Source organism: Semicossyphus pulcher, unplaced genomic scaffold (genome assembly GCF_022749685.1).
Source record: "Semicossyphus pulcher isolate SPU_LCO1_2020_fin unplaced genomic scaffold, fSemPul1.0.p SCAF_5, whole genome shotgun sequence".
NCBI classification, from domain to species: domain Eukaryota; kingdom Metazoa; phylum Chordata; class Actinopteri; order Labriformes; family Labridae; genus Semicossyphus; species Semicossyphus pulcher.
In genome coordinates this window covers 9,608,811-9,629,556 of record NW_027211726.1, presented here as the reverse complement: position 1 = coordinate 9,629,556, position 20,746 = coordinate 9,608,811, and the positions used below count along the sequence as shown (strand labels likewise).

The 20,746-nt window shown below is 41.7% G+C and overlaps 1 protein-coding gene across 3 annotated transcripts in view; it reads right to left on the bottom strand.

Moving 5' to 3' along the window:
- ext1c (exostoses (multiple) 1c) overlaps window positions 1-20,746 on the bottom strand; it is a 104,216-nt gene that overhangs the window by 38,860 nt on the left and 44,610 nt on the right. The window lies entirely within an intron of this gene.

The window sequence follows — 20,746 nt, the reverse complement described above, 5'->3', positions numbered from 1 at the left end:
GTCATCTATTATCTGTGTTGCGCTAGCTAAACACATCAATTGATACAAATGTTTAAAAGTTCAACATCTTAGGGATTGAGCTTTTTTTTTTGGAGAGTTAAATAAGAAGACGGACACCACTCTCATGTCTGAAGTGTAAGAAAAGCAAAAGAGCAAGCAACCTGTTAGCTTAGCTTAGAACAAAGATAAGTTAGGGTGTGACTATTTCCTGAATTTCAGCACATACCTGTTCATAAAATTACACATTAGCTTTCATAGTGAGAAAAGGGCAATGTATTATTTACTTAGCTTTGGATGTTCAGTGGGTTTTGTAGCCTAACTGTTGCCTCTGTTTTAAGTCTTCAAGGAAGGCTAACCTTTAGCTAATCTGTAGCTTAGTTTGCTGAAGCTTTACATTGATCTTAGAGACATTCACGAAGTATCAGTTAATCAAACACTTGGTAAGAAAGAAACAAAATGTGGACCCACCTTTAATGTCAAAGCATTAAACAATATTATTCAATTACTCAAGTGTATTTGGTTTTTTAGGTTGTTTGGATATATATGAAGAATATATTAAGTTGCAAAGCTCACTATTCGATTTTTTTTTTGCATTCGTTCACAATTGTCGCCTTGCTAAACACCATAATGAAGCATACGCACTGTAATTAAATAATATTAACCCAGATTGTTTTTGGAAATGGGGTGTTATGCATTGTTATGAGGGACTGCTAAAGATGGTTGAGGAAAATTCTCCGCCGAGACTCCCTGCTGCGAACATAATCTGCCTCAGTGATATTTCTTCTTCTATTAATAGTCTCGCGGTTTAGAGGATTTTGCATATATCAGAGCGCCGCACTGAAAACCTGAGTCATGATCAAGCCTGGCTTAACGCTGAACTGTCGATGTGTACTGTTATTGTTAAGCAGTCAGTCGGACTAACGCAGGCGTGAAGTTTGGATATAAAAGCAGAAAATAACAACAATCTGAAACTATTCCAGGGTGTCGAAAACTTTAAATGACCTTCTACAGATAAAACAGATATTACAGTCACAGAAAAAACATATTAATGTTGAAGTGAAGCACAAATCTAACAATTTTCTGCCTGACTCTTTTCACCTGTGGAAGATATTCGCTAGATACACACAGCCCTTATTTTAGAAGGGGTTTAGAGGATATTGGAGCTCGCTGTGACCCTGTCACCTGTGAAGGATATTGAATGGACAAAAGACAGTCTGAGGCGGGTTTGCAGCAGACGTGTGCAGACAAGTGGAGCAGAAAAGAGAGAGAAAAAGACCAACAACAGTGAAACAGACAGCATGGGATGGGCAGAGAACAGATGTGTTCCTTTGTAGGGGTCATAAACATGAGCCATTCAACTCTGAAGATGGCTGAAGGGCACAGAAAACAGGAAAGAAAAGTGTCAAGACAGGATGTATAGGGGAAAATAACGGCGGAACTGAATGACGGCAAATCATGTTTTTACAAATTAACATTTTGTCATTGCAGTCTCTGCGCTCTTGTTTTTTTGCTGCAAGCTACAAACCTTGTCTCAAAATATATCAAACCCCTCAGAAAAAATGGAAAAACATTGACAAGTGATCAGAAGGGGCTGTTAACTGAGCTACAAACATGCTAGCTGCAGCCTGGCTTCTGTTTTTTCGCTGTGTCATTGTACACAGAGCAGTGCAGGAACAGCTGGATGGTAAGCTGTAAACTTTACAAAAGGAGTCTCAACTTGTGCCACACACCTTTCAAAAAAACTTGTAAATACACAGAATATAAAGTAATAAGTATTTTTATGTTACACATTGGTGTCGGCCCAATGATATTTGGCACAGGAAGACAGAAGGGGCTGCTAGCTAAGTTGCAGCTAGCTTGTTTTTTTGTTAGGATTCCTTTAGTGTTCATGAGATTTTTAACCAGGTCTCCTCTTCTTAAAAAAAAGGCCTGGTGATTAAAACCAGAAAAGAGGAACAACATTAAAGCAGTTCCACGTTAAAAATCATCAAAGTGTGGCTCCTATGATCTAGGAGGGCACAGGATGTCAGGAAGGCTGTTAGCCGAGCTGCAGCTAGCTCATTTGTAAGTCTGCTTGTTTTTTAAGGTTTGATTCCTTCAGTGTTTAACGGTCTTGTCTACTCAAACGAACAGACAAGTTTCACGTTAAAAATCTGTCATTGGACGCCCCATGTTTGGTCTTGTGGGATCACTTGCTGAGCTAACTTTAGCTCAACTTGAGCATGACATCAAAATATTCAGGAAGTTGTCGGCCAGAAATTGTATTTATTTATGGAAAACCCTGATTTACACGTGTTCTGCAAGTGATAGATGAGACTTGTGTGACTGATACAGGACTTGAGTGTGGTGTTGAGCTGAAAATAAAGTGACCAACAGTCAAGCTTCAGCCTATTTCGGTTTGACTGACAAAATTCAGAGTCAGGTACAGCTGTAGCGATGTGATAGAGGAAGCAAGAGAATAAGGCAGAAGTGGAAGAATTAAGAGAGCACTGAGGGTCAAAGAAAAAGCGGCAGGGAGACTAAATGGTCTGTTTTTCGGCAGCAAATGTGCTCTCAGTGAAATCCATCACAGGAGGTGCGGCTGGCAGCTCATCTACACTGCAGCCTTTGTTTTATGGCGTTGACACCACCACTGCTGCTGTGTTTTCATCAGTCAGGGCGCTGACACCACCCTGGGGAGTCTGTCGCACACGAACCGGCAGCCGTGTGGGCGAGGAGATCACATCATCTGCATATCTGTGTTTGTGTGTGTGTGTGTGTGCCTGCTCACACTTGTTAGTCTGTACCTGTATGTCCCTGTGTAGTGAGTGATAGAGAGTGTTAAGATTTTACAGATTAGCGAGCTAGACGATACCGTGGAGGGGAAAAAGGAGACACTGCAGCATTGTCGGCCCCTGATTAAATCCTTAAAATACTCAAAGTAATCTACATAAGAACCTCAATGTGCTGCGACCGTCGACTTATTTCTCTTCCTTTCTAGTGGAGGATTATACTTTTTCTTTGTGCGAGCCTTGCAGCTCCTAGCAGTTTATATTTCAAACACTAATTCTTCATGCTCTAAGGACAGCAGCAATATTTCCAAAAGAAACTCCCGTGGGTGTTTATTTAGGCCACAAATACAAGTGCGAGGGCTGTGTTCAGCAGTTACAAAACTGCAGAGCTACAGTTTAGAATAAAATACCTTTTCCATTGTGTTTCTGAGCGTAAAGGGCAAATGTGGCAACTTTTAATTCTTTTAAACAACGGTAGCCGTAACTCCAGTTGCAAGAAAATAATCTCTCTCTTGTATTTGGTGCATGTTTGTCTTGCATCATAGCATGTTTTTTTATGGTTACAAGATTAAAAACTACATTGCTCCACTCTTTTATATCAGTCAGGAAACTCTCCAACAAGCAGAATAAAGCAGTAACATCATAAATTATACATCTAAAAACGGCCAAACACAACAAATTCAATTTATATGAAGTGTCACAGAGCCTCATCTTTCCCCCTGAGGCCTGTGTTCATGCTAATGCAGTGTCCTAAATCCATACTAACTACTTATGATATGCAACATGTATATTATATTGAGTTACAGCGTTCTAGTTTTGCAGTTGGTATACAACGAAGTGAACATACTCAACCACTTTGTACAATTAGACGCAAACAACACGTAAGAAGTGAATGTCTTTCAGAAGATGTAATACTTCTTTACGTTGTCTCTCTGCTTCCTTTATGCATTGCATTCTGGGACAATTATGCACATAAACAGGAAACCAGGTGTTCTGACCTTTTTCTGTGTACTTGATTTAGTCAGTTAACAATATATGGTAAATAAAAAAAAAAGGTTGCAATGTCATTTTTGAACTCAATATTGTAATAGTCTTAATATGACAGAGATAGTGGTAAAATATTAAACATTGACAAATTATCTTTATAACCTTAAAGAGGGGGTATTATGCTGTTTCACATTTTAAGACATATATAGATATAATGTCACAATGTTGGATGTCCGTACTAAACGTGGGTGAAGTTTCAAATCTGTAGATGAAAGTATTGTTGGAGTAATCCCTCGGCTTCTCAGCTCAGTCTGCAGGCTGCCGTGAACGCCAGGTTTCACACAGTTATTTCCACACTGCACCAGGCTGCACTTTGTGACGTCACAAAGTGCAGCCTCAGCAGGCTTTGGAGAGCTGGCCAATCAGAAGAAAGTGGGCTTGTAGGGAGCGGGGTTTCTTAAAGGGACAGAGCTGACTGAGTCGTTTCAGGCAGAGGCTGTATGAGGGCCTGCACAGAGCCCTCAAATCTGTCGGTAAAAGTATGTTGGAGTAATCTCCAGGCTCCTCACCTCAGCCTGCAGACAGGTTTCAGACAGACTCTTCACTTTGTGATGTTACAAAGTGGAGGAACTCTGTATTTGGGAATCTGCCCGAAATGCAGCAGCCCCTGCCCCAGTTCAAAGACATGCCCACACAACTGCTCAGTCTGCCTCGGATATTTTTTTCACTCCACCACTGTGCTCAACGGCTCTATTCAACTTGGTTAAGAATGTCTTGGAGAAAGTGTTTCTTTGGACAAGAGCACCAGACATTCCTTTCAAATCGTAAAAGGGAAGTTTACTCTTTGTCGACAACTCTGTAACACGGCCACAGGGTAGGAGGCGTGTCTCAAACACTGAGTTCTTCCACTCAGCAGACTTTCCACTCTACAGAGGCTGTATGAGGGCCTGCACATTTTTTTTAACTGTAAATTATGCTAAGCTACTCCACAGGTATCACAGAGTGAAATATGAAGCTTGAAGTTAGCATAATACCCCACCTTTAAACGACAGACTTCTGCAGACATCTGTGCATTGAATGCATTTTGTAAGATTGAGGCCAAATTGGAGATAATGAAACTGTCAGAAAATGCACTAACGCAAGCAGTAACTTATCTTTCCTCACTTTCCAACTTCCAAGACCAGACAGTCTACATTGCTTCAGCGTCCCATCCTGAATCCCTAATCCCAACTCTTAAAACTTCAAACCTGTGTTCTCGTCACCTGCCTCCCTTCTTTCCCCCTTTTGGAGTAATTTCCCTAATTCTGACAGCCTGTAAGACGTCTTCATTGACCATGGATTCCAGGAAAGTAAAGCCTTTAATTCAACCTGCTCAGCTTGAGTTTCTGCATTTATATCATCTTGCTTGTGGCCATGTACCTAACTTTGACAGCAGTTTATCAGCTCTTACTCCCATCGTGTTCAGATTATCTAAACACTCTTGCAACATGAAGCAGAGCGCAAATATATAATTCAAGAGCTCATGTGTGCATGGGTCCATAGGTGTGTTTCCATGCCAAGACAGCAGGCTAGGAGGTGATTACTCGTGGTCTTTAGGGGATGAAGGAGGCCATGGCCTTTAAGGAAGAGCTCAGCGTGAGGTGAAAGGAGCTTGCTGACCAGCAGGATCTTCTATTACTCTGAGTGCTCCTGTCAATGTGTGTAATTTACACAATTTAAAAGCCGTCCAGGAATAAATGTTGACTATTTTTTTTGCATGTTTTTCTCCTTTCTACATTATTTGTATGATTTTTTTAGGCCTGAAGAGGTGAAATAACCAGATAAGCTGCTTTCTTATCCTGGTATGTGTTTCATGACTCCTCTGATTTATCTTGTGACCCCTTGTGGGGGCACTGACCCCAGGTTGGGAACCACTGAAGTAGAAGATCATCAGTACGTGCAGCAAATCCAGTGATGCGGCTAATCTGGAAAGGTTATGGTTTATCTTCACGCATGTCTCTCTCCCAAGGACATTTAGGCATGCAAGGAGCATTGAAATCTGTGTGTGTGTGTGTGTTTAGAAGTGTGTGTGTTCATAATGTGTGTATGTGTTTGTATATATGTACATGTGAGCAAGTGGAGACAGTATGACTGCGTGTGTGACACTTGCGTAAACACAGATTGCTCAGATAAATCGCAGACACAAGAGGTCATGTCAGCGGAGCCAGTTGCATTTTATGTGTGTGTGTGTGTGTGTGTGTGTGTGTGTGTGTGTGTGTGTGTGTGTGTGTGTGTGTGTTTGTGTGTGTGCGTGCTGCAGGGCAACAGTTAGGTATGTGCATGTGTCTAATGGCATTCACGCTCACTCAGACGGTTTTACAGCTTCCAGGCACAAACGCCATCGACTACTGTCTCTTACGGAGTCGCCGGTTTATCTACATCACAACAGAACACACACGCTCAAAACAGTCTGCCCACAAAATAGTCACACTCACACAGACACACGCTATGAAGTAAACCACGAAGCTTATGACCTCAATTGAGCTGGACACACAGGCCCGACGCTGTGACCTCACTTGATTTGCAATGACCAAACAATATATCACCAGCCTCCTTTCACACACACAATCACACACACGCACACACACAAACACACGTCTGTAGGAGGCTTTTATGGTATGTCAAGTATTTGCCTGCAGTCGGCATTTCTGTGGGATTCCTACCAATTCTCGGTGTGTTAGATGAATTGTCTCCCCTGTGCTTCTGCTTGCGTGATTTGTGCGCCCGACTCTGAGTCATGATTATGTCGTCTCCATTCTGTTGTAATTTATAGCTCAGATACTCGGTTAATAAAGGTCGTATGTTACTGTTTATTGGGATGTTGTAAGGAGCGTCAGATTTATTGGCCAAGTTACACACAAGTAGTTTAGTATTACACACACAATAGACAAAACGACAAAGCTGAACGTAAATTAGAAGAATTGACAGAATTAGCGTAGCATAAATGACAACCCCAGGATATTTCATAGGAATGACGTGATATTCTAGGAGAGATTTAAACGAGAAGTTTGATACCTCACTCGTGTCTGTGCAACACTTTTCAAGCTGGAGGAAGTTAGCTTAGCTTAGCATAAAAAGTGGAAGTAGCCGAAAACCTAGCCTGGCTTTCCCACAGGTATAAACAACCAGTTGCCCTTTTCACTAGGATTCAAAAGAAATTTAGAAAAGTGAGCTTTAAAGTTGCTTGAAGTTGGATTCAGTTACTTATAGCTTAGCATAAGGACTTGGGTAGAAGTTAGCTAAAAAAAATTACCCACATAATCACTTTTTTGCTGACGTGCTCATAACCAACAGAAACATGCATCTGTTGTTGACGATGTCTCAGGTCGACATTCCTTTATTTATTATTTTTATCCTTCAGTCAAAAGCCAAACAAGTTGGGAACAACTGCCCTAAGCACTACTATTTCTGCTCACCGACCCCACAAATTGTTCAAACTCTTTCTAATCTGTCCACACAGATAATTCATGGAGGCGTTTGATGCTATTTTTAGTCACATCACTTTAAAGATAGGGTCACCTTCTGCCACCAGACTGAACTGTTGCTCCAGGGTCGAACGTCAACCTCCTGTGTGCGTCTGTCCCTTCATAGAGCAAAATACCTCCAAGTTAAACCTCAGCTAAACCGTTTGTGTTCATAGCAGGGATGTAAATTCAGTCCTTTGTTGAACTTTCTCCTCCAGAAACACTATCAGCATCATCGGTCAGTGAGAAACAGCAAAGGTTAACCAGCCGCCTGCTGCAACAACTCTGCCTTTGAAGTTTGGTACGAACATGTTTTCTCCTGCAGGACGGCGAAAGGTCATTTCCCCAAACATACGCTGAGCCTGGTGCTAACACGACCATATGCTCCCACTTTCACCTCAGGACCTCTGAGAAAACAACCGACCACACAACACGCGTTCATGTTTGACTCACTACCAGAATACAAACTGTTTGACTACATACTTTTTATTTTCACTTACTTTTCTGTCCCCTTCCTTTTAAAAAGATGTTTGCCGTATCGTCTTAAAGGCTTGTGCGGCTCATCCCTGACATAATAAGAGAAGACGTGTAGCTTTCAGATAAATGGTGATTACACAAAAGGTGGTTTGGGCAAACAACATTTAGATTTCTCAGGTGATAATTTGCCAAGCTGAAGGCCGTCTTTTTCTCAAAGCCTCAAAGCCTCTCTTTGTGCTCAACACCAGCAGCTCGGCTACTTCGCGCTCGCACGGGGTCAGTCAGTCCGCGCTGAATAATCAGGAATTCACATTTTGCCAATACACAAGCAACACTGTTTGCTCAAATCAAAACAGTTTCTCTGTTGGGGATTCTCAACGCTTCACCTACACTTTTAAAGGCAGTGTGCTCAGCAATGTGACTCCTGAAACAATTGATTTTTACCTGTGACTTGTTGTCACAGATTACAGCAATAAGCAATTCAACCAAAAAGTGATTTTTCCTTTTTAAAATGTGTTTTATTCGTTAGACTTTTACATATCCAAAAGCCAAAGGGACTTACTATTTTACAAGAAAAGAAACTGAACTGGGGCAACCTAGTCTTCTAAGGCACTGACCATGAACCACAACATAACCAGTTCAAATCCTGCTGGGGCCTTTGCTGCATGTCATTCCCCATTGATGTCTGCCCTGATTTCCCTTTAAACTCATTAATAGCTTCGTCCTAAAATACTTTGGAAAAAATAAACAGAATTTTGTGTAACAGATTTTTCTTTTTACAACCCTTCAAATGAATTGGGATCCCTTTGACGGTTTTGGGACCTCTTAAAGGGCCCTTACCCCCAGATTGGGAACCACATTTATTCACATATATTCAGTCCATGAAAACAAGACCTAAAACGCGCTTTGCTATGGGCTAGGTAAAAATGTGTGGTTTTACCTGCTACATAGTTGACTGTTTAGAGGGAGGGTATTATGCGTCATATTTCACTCTGTGATACCTGTGGAGTAGCTTAGCATAAAGTACAGTTAAAAAAACTCGGTGCTCTATGCAGGCCCTCATACAGCCTCTGCCTGAAACGACTCAGTCAGCTCTGTCCCTTTAAGAAACCCCGCCCCTACAAGCCCACTTTCTTCTGATTTGCCAGCTCTCCAAAGCCTGCTTTGTGACGTCACAAAGTGCAGCGTGTAGAAAAAACTGAGAAAACTGTGAAACCTCGCGTTCACAGCAGCCTGCAGACCGAGCTGAGAAGCCTGGGGATTACTCCAACATACTTTTACCTTTAGATTTGAAACTTCCCCCACGTTTAGTATGAACATCCAACATTGTAACATTATGTCTTAAAATGTGAAACAGCATAATACCCCCTCTTTAAAGCTTGTAGTAACAAATTTGTTTGGTCACTTAGGTGTAGCAACACCCAACACGGACATATTATCACTTTTATAATAGACATGATGAACCTGTTAGCAAACAATGGCTTACCTACACATCCAGCAGTCAGAAAGCAACATGATCATAAATCTGGAGTCATGTTTCTGGCCTGCTAATCAATGCGAGTCAAATATTTTCTCTCTTTTAGCTCTATTAAAAGCCGTAAAGCCAAGGTTACCTGCCTATTGGAATCTGTAGGTTCAGCACAACGAACAACCATTTTCACATTGTCCTCTGATACATTGCTTTAACAAAATTTGGATCTTTTTGGCTGACAACAACCGTTATGTTTTCTTTAATGTAGTAACATTAATGCAGGTTTGTAAACAAGTATCATTTACAGTGTAGTATTGCCACGTATGCTTCAAGTAGAGCTTAAGAATCTGAAAAGCTCTTTACCCCCTCGTAAACACAATACAACGCATGCAGAGCGGGTTTCTTATGACCTGTGGTTTTGAAAGCAGTTAAACCAGCGCGGACACTTCCACTCTCACACACACAAACACTCTCAGGCTTCCTTATTGGCCGTGCCGTCCTCAGCCTGTGCAGTGAGATGAGGAGACAGTGGGTGCAGTGTGGAGAGCCTGGCCTCGCTCCAGAGACTCTCCAGAACATTCCACTGAGACCGCTGGCTGCTGGCAGGCGGGATGGTTGGTGGTAAACAAGCCAAACAACAAACAACAACACCAGCTCGACATTATTCCTACAGAGAAAAAAATGATTATGACAGGGGATTAACTCCTGTCATATTATTCCTGTGATCTCTGACAACTCTGCTTTAATTCATACGTACGAAAGAAGTCTAATTTCAAAGGAAGATTATGCTATCTTGTGGAGAAGTGCTCTGCTGGTTTTATTACATTGATTGAATATTAAATAAACAAAGATACAACTATCCCTTTTTGGGACACTTTTAAAAGGTATCAGGGCTTATTTTCTTACTTTTCTGAATCATCAAAATAGCAACAGACTATAGTTTAACTGTTAAAAAAGGTGGTTATTGATATTTTTATTAAAAGATGATTTCAAAATTTTTGGGAAATAAACTTTTTTGCTTTCTTGTTGGGTGTTAAATGAGAAATTTGACACAACCCTCATGTCTGTACTTTGAAAATAAAGCTATGGCCGGCAAGTGTTAGCCTAGCTTAGCATAAACACTGGAAACAAACCTTAAGAGCTAGCCTGTCTCTGAATATTGAATAGACAAGGATATTGTAACATTTTTAAGGGTAATATTAATAAAAACTAGCGACAAAGGCTACTTGAACTGTTAAACAAAGATCAAAGCTATAGCCGGCAAGGGTTAGCCTAGCTTAGCATAAACACTGGAAACAAACCTTAAGAGCTACCCTGACTCTGAATATTGAAGAGACAAGGATATTGTAACATTCTTTAAGGAAAATTTTAATAAGAACTAGTGACAAAGGCTACTTGAACTGTTAAACAAAGATCAAAGCTATAGCTAGCAAGTGTTAGCCTAGCTTAGCATAAAGACTTGAAGCAAGCCTGAAGAGCTAGCCTGGCTCAGTTTAAAGGTTAAAACAGCACCTCTAAAGCAATTAACATGCTATCAGTTATCATCTATCAGTGTCTGTGCAAAAACAAAAGCTTATGTTCATTCAACATTTATGTTTTTAGTCGGCTTTGACAAACAAAAATATTCTAACATTTTTAGGATAATTTTAAAAGGGATAAACGCTTATTTATTACAGTTCTGAGTCTTAAGAATTGTATAGTTCCTCTCTTCTATTTCTCCGGCTGGATTTTCACTTCAGCGTCACAATAAGTGGAAATGCAGAGCGTGTCGTACAGCTGTATTCATGTCAGAAAAGGCTGTTAAACGCAGCCACTGACAGAATAAGTGATCAGTGTTTCTCTCAGGCGCCAGCTGTCGACCAGCAGGGACTATTTGATTTCTTTCCAGACATTTTATTCCTTTTAATATGAGGTTTTTGTTCATAAGATCAACAGTTCATGCTTATCTGCTTGATCACTTGATGGTATATCTGCAGGGGTTAAATGAGGATTTGTTAAATGACTTAGCAGGGTTCACAGCAGTCTGCAATTGTGGCAGCAGTGACAGACTTTGTGACAAATTTAAGTTCACACAGCGTAAAAAAAACGATAATTAACATAACAGTACACACACACAATTCTAAACGACTTGCTTCTTGTAAATTACGGCCTGTTATAGCAGTGTTGTCACCAGATTTACTCAAAATCTCAACAACTTAACCTAATCAGTAACCCAGACGTCCATAGACGACACAGACTCGCCCATTCATTTCTAGCTTAGCTGACCTCTGCAAGATTGACAGCCTCTGACTGACTGCAGTGCCACGCCAACCGCTGCCAGTCCACACACATTAATCATGTCATTATGTGCTGAAACAGCACAGAGTGGGTGCAGAGTGCCATTAAAACCTGGAAAAATAATGTGGCTTAATTGCTGTGTGCACTTAAGTAACAATCATGTATAACACTTTCTCCGACAGAAAGCTCAAGTCTATGTCGGCCGTAGATTTACAGAATCACAACGGGTTCATTTTGGGATATTGTGAGGGACAAGACCAGCACCAGAGGGTGCTTTAAATGTTAACAAAGAGCAAAGAAGTTTTCTTTTATTGGGTAATAAACGTTTTTGGGGTAGCGAGACGAGAAGATTGATACCTTAGTCATGTATGTTTATTAGATATGAAACTACAGTAAGCAACCTTTAGCCTAGCTTAGCATTGAGCATGTAAACAACGGGATGCAGCTAGCTTGGCTCTGTCCAAAGGTTAAAAAAAACAGCACTTCTGAAGCAATAAGCATGTTAGCAGTAGTCACATTTGTACAAATAAATGAAAGATCTTTGTCAACGGCTGCTGATTGACAGATAGATTGAAGAAACAAATATATGAGATAATTCTGCATAAAACTAGCATCCTCATGTAAAGCTATGAAGTGAGCCACTTGACACACAGTTTAGTTCCAAGGCTGAATTATTCATTATTAGCGTTGTTACAAATGTCAGTGCAACTTCCAATCAGGTCAGCACTCTATGGCTTTTAAATCAAGGCGTGTTAGGGGTCCTGGTAGGAAGATTTTGCTACATTTGGTCGGATCCAGGCTAGCTGGTAGACCTGTTTCCAATCTTCATGCTAAGCTATGATAATCAGCTGCCAGCTTTAGCTTCATATTTGGTAAAACATCAATATTTAAGCGTTCTTCTCAGCTTACTTGATGGAAAAGTGATTTTGCATTTGGATATTTTGCGAATCACATACAATTAAAACAATATTAATGATGAAAATACAGATAATCTCTTGTAAACACTAAACGGTGCACTGTGGGTGGAGGAGAACGCCTGCAGCTACGAGTGACTGTGTTTTAATGTGTTCCTCAGAAATTGATGAATTACATCAATGAAAAACCAGGTGGCATATGGAGCCGTGACACTGCTGCACAGCTGACACAGCAACAGTCGTCTGCCGCAGAAAACAGAAAAGATTAAACTTCGACTGAAAGTTAAAAGCCATTGAATCCAACCTTTATTGATTCTCGCGTCTCTGAGCAAAAAGGAGTGAAGTGCAAAAGTGTGGAGGCGTCGTGTGTGGGACTGAGAGCAGGTATAATCCATACACATTAATAGAAATATTCCATTAGATCTTCGTGCTTTTAGACACGTCTTTCTGTATGTCTTGTGTGTATTTGTCTCTTTTATGACAGTGTTCCATAAGTATATGTGTGTACGTGTGTACAGTTGCATGACATTAAGTGTGTTTGTCTACATTTTTTCAGACAAATGTAGATATGTGTTTGTTTTAGCTTTGTGTGTCCATGAGTGTGTGTGTGTGTGTCTTCCGGACGAGCGAACGTCTGTGTGAATTACCCCTCGTGGTGCTGTACTACAGTCGCAGGGTTTGAGTTGCGTAGAGAATTCAAAGTGGACATGTGATTAATGAGTAAATACAACAGTGACCACAGGAGGCCGTACAGAATGATTGAACCCCACTGAGTCTGCGTTGTTAGTATAAAGCCTGTGTGTGTGTGTGTGTGTGTGTGTGTGTGTGTGTCAGTCACTTCCACTTGAGATAAAATCCCGCTCAGCGTGACGCCTCTATCGACAGACCTCCTACTTCCTCCTACACAAACTCTCACCTATACGCACACGCAGTTATTATCACGTTAACGCTTCTTATTCTTGCTGTCGCCTCTCAAACATCAACTGCCTGATGTCTGACGGTTCATCTGTGACCCTGAAGCCACATTTCAAAGTCAGTTATCAGAGGATAACTCTGGTTTATCTGAAGATAGTTCTTCTTTTGTAGGTTTGGCTCTTGGTATTCGTTATCGTCACATTGTACTCACTGAGTTAATTGCTGGCGGCATCACTGAAAATAACTTTATTGTAGTAAGAAAAGAGATCTGACAAACTGACCTTTGACCTTCCGATGTGAATTCACTTTTTGTTTGACATTTTTTAGATCTTTCTGCAGATTTATGTCCGCATTGCTTTGAATTGTGGGACATTAAATCAGTGAAGTCTTGTGAAATCTGCGACCCAAGGCAACGAAAGTCTGACGAGAGTCTGCTCGAGGACCGTAGAGAACTGGATGTATAGAGGGTCCTAAACATACACAGACGGCTCAGCAACATGTACGCAAAGAGCCAGAGCAGGGATGTCAGAACATTAATACAAAATATGTATTAATCCACAGCTGAAAGTAGTCCCAAAAACGTAAGTATTTGCTCCTTGGATTTTGACTTTGCTGAAACTACATGTGAAAGTTTATTTCTGTAGACTTTACTTCAATAAGACTAAAAGACTCGGGCCTGAGGGCTAAAATCAGGCAGGAAAGTGTTGAGAGACGGACAAAAAACTTCTTGTGTTTCGGTCTTATCACTGGTTTTGCCAACAGTGAGAAAAATATAGCCTTACACCAGCCTTACATCTGTGATCTGACAGATTTTTTAAACAGGCAGCGTGAAGCTGTTTCAAGGCGTGCACATCTACAGGTAGGCGTTAAAACAACAGAACTCCCAGCGCTACCTCGCTGAAAAGACGTCTCAGCGGCAGAGCAGGGCTGTCCGAACAACAGCAAATGGAATTTTTTATATCATTTGACCAAAGTGCAGGACTTTGTGCACGGTGTGATAAAAGTAACCTGAATGAGTGCCCTTTGCTGTGGAAGAATGTGGCATGTGATCAAATGCTGGAGTAACAGCCGAGCCTTATTCCTACTGATGTGTTTTTGCATACACAGATGTGCTCACATGGCAACCAAAATGTCCCGACACTGACCTTTGCAGCCTGTATATATGCCTGTAATAAACCATGTAAGTGAGCAAATCTGTTTAGCACTATTTTTAGCCTTTGACTTTGTAAGACAAATCGGAATGATGGCTAACACGACTGGAATAAGAGTTAGGGCTGGAACAAACTGAGGCAAGTAAAACACACTCACGTAAACAGTGACAACACTTTGTTCTTCACATCAACCTCCCACAAAAATACCCCCCTCCATCTCTCTCTCCATCTGAGCGCAGATGATCACACGCTCGTCACAGCTCTCCCTCTCTCTCCCCTCGTCTCCGTGTCCTCCGCCTCCCACCTTCTGCTGCAATACCAGTCCAAATATTTCAGTCTCCTCTTAAATATTTCACATTCAGTTTAAATAATTCGCTCTCATTTTTAGCACCGGCAAAATAAGCCACAATACACAGCCGAGCCCACACACACACACACACACTCACACTCACAGAGACACACACGCTACACAAACACAAGACAAAATGAGGCGTAAAGTTAATTAGACATGGAGCTGAGAGAGAGCCTCTTCCTGCTGTGACACAATCATCTACACGGCACCTCAAGGGGAGAGAGGAGTGTGTGTTTGCGCCTTAATATACACTCTGTTGAATCCGCACGCAGACAAGCTTATTTACATCCAAACACATCTAAAAAAGTGAGGAAGAGACAAATATAAATAAGTGTGCGCTCAGGCCGACTAAAAAAACACACACAGAGAAAAACAGTGAGTCAGTGTTTGGTTCACGGCTGTGAAACGAAGGAAAATACAGCACAGAGTTGAATCATTATCAGACTTCATAAACTGCTTTCAGATGATACACACACTTTGTTCCACACAATACATTCCACAACAATCTTCCACTCTTCCACCTGCTCGGCGTTTCTTTGTATCGAGGTGAAGTGAGGCCGCGGCAGGTGAGACGACTTCCACGCGCAGCTCGTCAGAAGAGTTACGGAGTTTATTTTCCTCCGTTTACCCCGCTAAATGTAGCCTCGGCTCGGCCATGCTTTGAATTCAAAGCAGCTTCTTTTCGTCCACATGCCTCCTTTAGTGTGCGTGCATATGTGTGTCTGTCTATGTCCTCGTTAAGACAGAGAAGTATCTGGATTTCTGCCTCCATCCAAAGTCATTCCAGATGAATCGACTTTCATTTGTGCCTCACCAAGCATTACAAATTACAATTTAAACATTCAACAGTGATGTATCTTTGCAGAGACAATGTTCTGGTTCCTCAGGACGACCCAAAGTCCTCATTTTAATCACTTTTTGATAATCCTGTCTAGAGAAGTAATGGCTGCTAAACAGCTTGTCTGTGCTGGCTTTAAATTAAGAAAGTTAACAGGAAGTTCTAAAGAGGACATTGTTTCCTGCATCTTTAACTTCCCGACACATGTTGCTTCTGTAGGTCAGAAATAAACATTTCACTTCAACATACAACATCCTGCTGCTGTAAATACTCACAAAAGTGCAAAATATATATTAATCCGCAGCTGAAAGTAGTCCCCAAAACTGAAGCAATTGCTCCTGTTGGATTTTAATCTTGTTTAAAACTATGGTGCCCAGATTTAAAGAAAAATTGTTTAACTTTTTTTTGTGGTAATGTTGAATATCTCAGTTTTGAATGGCCATAAACAGTAATTGCGGGAGCACAGTTCCCAGATATCCAGACAGTGTTGCGTGTGTGATATGTGTAACTCTGATTGTCCTTGCTGACGGTCGCTTTCCTTTTCAGACTGTTTGCTTCATCTGAGCGTCGAGTTTGTTTCTTTTTCTTTGGATTTTCACGTATTGTTGAAGTTGTATCTGTAGTCATCCATCTTTTCTTTGTTTGTTCAGCCATAGTAGATTACTGTTTACACGCAACACTTGCAGAGAGCGGAAAAGCAGCCGCTTAGCTCCGCCTACCCGCTCTGGCAGACCAACCACTGCTGGCTGATGGAAAACACAGTGGGCAATAGGCTCCATCATATTGTGTTACCTCATTCGGCGATAGATAGAGACTTAACAGACATGAAAATCTTCAGGATTATTACTTTAACAAAAATGAAATTGTATCTGTGAAACTTTATTGTTGTAGTCTTTGCTTCTATAGGACTAAAAGGACCGGAGGCTAAGGGCCAAAAACAGATTAAGGAAAGTAACCAGAGATGCACTGAAACATTGATTTCATGAGTTTTGCTAACATTAACAAAAAACAGACAACCTGCCTTACATATGCAATCTGACTGATTTGAAAACAGTAGCATAGAAGCTGTTCTAAGGCGTGCACATCTAGCACAGGTAGGTGTTAAAACAACACATACAAACACAGAACTCCCAGAGCTACCTCGCTGAAAACAAAAGAACTCGTTCTTGCAGCTTCAGTGTATAAAACACAGCCGACAAATAAAAAACAGAAAGAAAAACCAATTCATGAGGCATCGGTTGCCATCTGCTCCTGAGACGCTGTTTCTGCTGATAAATCTCTCTCCCCCCCGTTAATCCCTCCGTCTCACTTTATTCCTACCCTGCCAAAACTTTCCTCCTATTGTGTGTAAAAGTCTTCTTTTCCCTTGTTCCTTGACTTTATTTGTTGTTTCTTTGCAACTGTCGTTTTTTATTTCTGCTCTGCTCTTTCTGCCTCACGTTCAGTCAGGGTCACGTAGGACATTAAAGACAGCGAAACGCTCGCATTGTCCTTGCGTGAGGCGATAAAACGGAAAGAAGAATGGAGCAACAGGGGAGGAGCTCAGGAGGGAGATGTCTAAATGTTTGTTTATGCCGCGGATGAGCCAGCGGCCATCTCAAATAACAGTCCACCCTTAAGGAAGGAGGAGACATCATGAGGGGAAGAGAAGGAGATAGGGAATACAGCAGAGGAGAAACGAGGAGCAGCGGCCGGGTTTGAAAGAAGAAGAAAAGAGGAAGTAAATGTTTGGCTGTGAGGAGAGAAAATCAAGGACGGCACTGAGGAAAGGGGGATGAAAGAAGCTGGAGTGAGGAATGAAAGCAGTGGCAGTGGTACCTCGAGGGAAGTGGTATCCAGTAATTAAACAACAGGGCCCGTACAGCGTGTGTGGCCGCACAACAAAAGTTTCTTCACGGCTCCCCGCTGAGCACGTTCAAAATGGCACATTGCGTCTAATTAGAGCAACATATTGGAGCTAACGTTCCCGCTGAACCTGCCTGGTGGGCTCGCACTGTAGAGGTGCAGCAGTAATGTACAATCAGACATGAAAGGGCACATCCAAGAAATATGCAAATATGTTTTAGTGCATTGCTACTGAATTCGCCCGAAGCTAAAGGGTTGACGGGAATGCTAAGTTCAAAGTGGGTGCTGAAATGGACAAAAAAAACAGTCGACAAAGGAAGCAGAAAGTTTGTACTGGAAACAAAGAAGGGAAACACTCCTCTGTGTGTACTGTAAATACAAGCTGTGGGAATGTTTGACTCTCAGTGTGACCTCCGCAAATCAGTGCAAGTGCCGATGACCGTCAGTCTGTGGTTTCGTGTGAAAGGCGTCCTCCTGTCGGTTTGACACAGGCCGTGTGAGCGGGTAATTAGTTTACATAGTGGAGCGACTGAAACAGGCAGCGCAGCACATTTACATTCTCCTGCTGGAGTCTGGTTTGTGACATTAAAGCTGCACACATTCATATTTTTAACAATGGATTAAATACTAATGTGCAAATTACTTTTGGGGGTACAATTAATTCAACAGCTACTAAAATAAGACCCAATCTGTTCTTTAAGTTTTCTAAATGAACAGCATGCAAAGATTTGGTGATGTCCAGTCAACAGAGTAAAAACATCCCCACACTCAGTCCTGCTATCTGCTGTTGTTCCCTCTGGACAGATTCAGTGCACCAACCAAAGGCCCGGTCTGACACTGTGAGAGATCCTTTTATCTTTCGCATTGTCAAGCTGTTAAAATGGGAAAGTCAGTTGGTGGTGAGGGCAGAGTCATGTTTTACTGATGAGGGTAATGATGGCGGGATGAACTCTAGGGTGCACTGCGTTTTTTTTATAGTCGTTTCACAGAAAATTCTGACATAGGTATCTGCTGTGTTCGAAATCGGATACTACATACTGCATACTGCGTTCAGCGGTAGTATGCAGTACGGAGCTGTTCAAATTCATTTTGCCCTATGCAACGCCAGGCGCCAGTTTCCGGTTTTGGAAAGTGGAAGTAAACAATAGCCCGCCAATAGCAAAAGGCTGCTTCTTTAGCTATAGCGCCCCCTTCCGCTCGAATGCTGCTGCCATCCGCCATTTCAACTGCCGTTGTGACGCTCCAGTGCTGAGAGCTCTGCTGTAGTTTATTGTTTAGGGTCAGTTTGCCTTTGAAGTCAGTGACAAAGTATAAAGAGCGTCAAAGTGAGCTTGGAGGTCGGCAATCTTGGATCTCAGCGGCTATAGTCTGACGAGGATATAGCCTCTGAGGACGTCTGTGAACATGCCGGGGCATGAAGCCGGCGCTCAGCGATAAACGACTTCCTTTTCCACGTGCTGCATTGTTTACAGTAAAAGAACATGTTTTTCTTGTGATTGACTTTAATTAACGGGTCTTACCTTTGCCGAAATTTCAACATCATGATGCAGAGTAGTAAGAAGTCAAAATGAAGCTTTGTCAGGTCTGTCCTCAAGAGGCGAAGAAAACTACTTTTAAAATGCTCGTTTGTTGAACGGAGGTCGGATCAATCGTTTCTAATGCATTCGAGGAAGTCGGGAAATCTGAACAAATCAAGTTGAATTTTAGATCTAGAACGGATTGTTAGCTGTTAGCATGCAGATGTCTGTTTATAGAGATTAATGAGAAGCTAAAGCGTTGTCAGATGATGCTGATGGGAGCTGGGATGTCATTACGGCGCATTACGTTCCGCCTGCTTTGGCTCTCCTCATGGACTGTTTTTCCTGCATACGCCGCAGCCTGCTGATACGTGATTGGTCAATATTACTCGGACTACAAGCGTGCTACAAACGGAAACCAGAACACTGACTGTCCCTAAAATCCAGGTCCCTGCCTACAGACTCTACATTTCTGTGTAGAATCTGTAAATAGAGATTGGGGGGTTGGTAATGGGTGATGATAGATCAGACAAAAAGGAGTCTTTTCGAGTTACTCTACTGACGTTAATTTCGTAACGTATGTACTTTAGTTCAGTTAAGCATGGTGCGTTAGTCACGTTAAATTAGCATCTAGCTTTCGCTTGCTGGTAATTATTCAAACCTCAATCTACGATCTTTCTCCCAAAGCCAAATCGTGTTTTGTTTTAGTACATCAACACTTGCAATTTGACCTGTTAATGATTGTTGCGCGTCCAAAAGTCGTGAAATGTGAAAAGTGAATCAGCAAACTTTATTTTGAAAACCTAACCAAGTGTTGTAATTTATTGTTAAATTGGCTGCTTTATTTTGAAAGTCTAACTGGACGTTACATATTTATTATAGAGCCCTGCACATGCCACACTGAAGCTAGAGTGGGACCCAGATCATCCTATTTTGAAGCTTAGGGCCACAGACCAAGCTGTCGTATTTGAGGTAGGAGTTAGAACATGTTATTATGTTTTATGTTTGTTTACATCTGTTTTTCTGTTCCATGTTTCACTTGCTTGCTGGATAAAGTTCCCGACAGGGACAACAAAGTTAAAGTCGAAGTTGAGACCAAAGAGTGAAGGAGCTATCTATTGTGCTGCCTTTGAAGGAAGAAAAGTTTCGACTGAGATTTTTTATGTCTGAGAGCAAAATGTATAAGGGTGCTGCGCCTCCTGTTCGCCAGCAAAACATCTTTCATCTTTAAGTAAGCGGAAACAGAAACCTTTAAGGAAAAAAACATCTCAATTAAATTTATTTCGAGCAAAACTTGCCGAAAGCAACATGAAGCAGAGAAACAGGAAAGTCTGCGGTTTCGATTGCAGGTGACTTGTAGACTAACCACCCTGCCTGTGTAACAAACGCTGACATCAATACCCCCCCACACCCCTCCACCGTCATTCCAGCGGAGAGAAATTCATTACATTCCTCTCCAGCTGTCCGTCAACTACTCCCTCCTGGCAGGGGTGACTTGTCTTGCATTATCTTTTTTTTTACACGTTAGCGAAAAATTACAGTGCCTTTTCACTCTCTGTAACCCAGATTTCAATTTCCTGTGGGTGGCTGACGTCTGCTGGCTGTCGAAGCGGGACGACGGCGGGTATTTGATGTCGGCTGTTGTGCGGTTGGGTTTGGGTGCTCTCTACAGGGACCCTGAAGCTCCTGGGAAAAAGTACAGAGAACAGCGGGAGATTGAAGTCACTC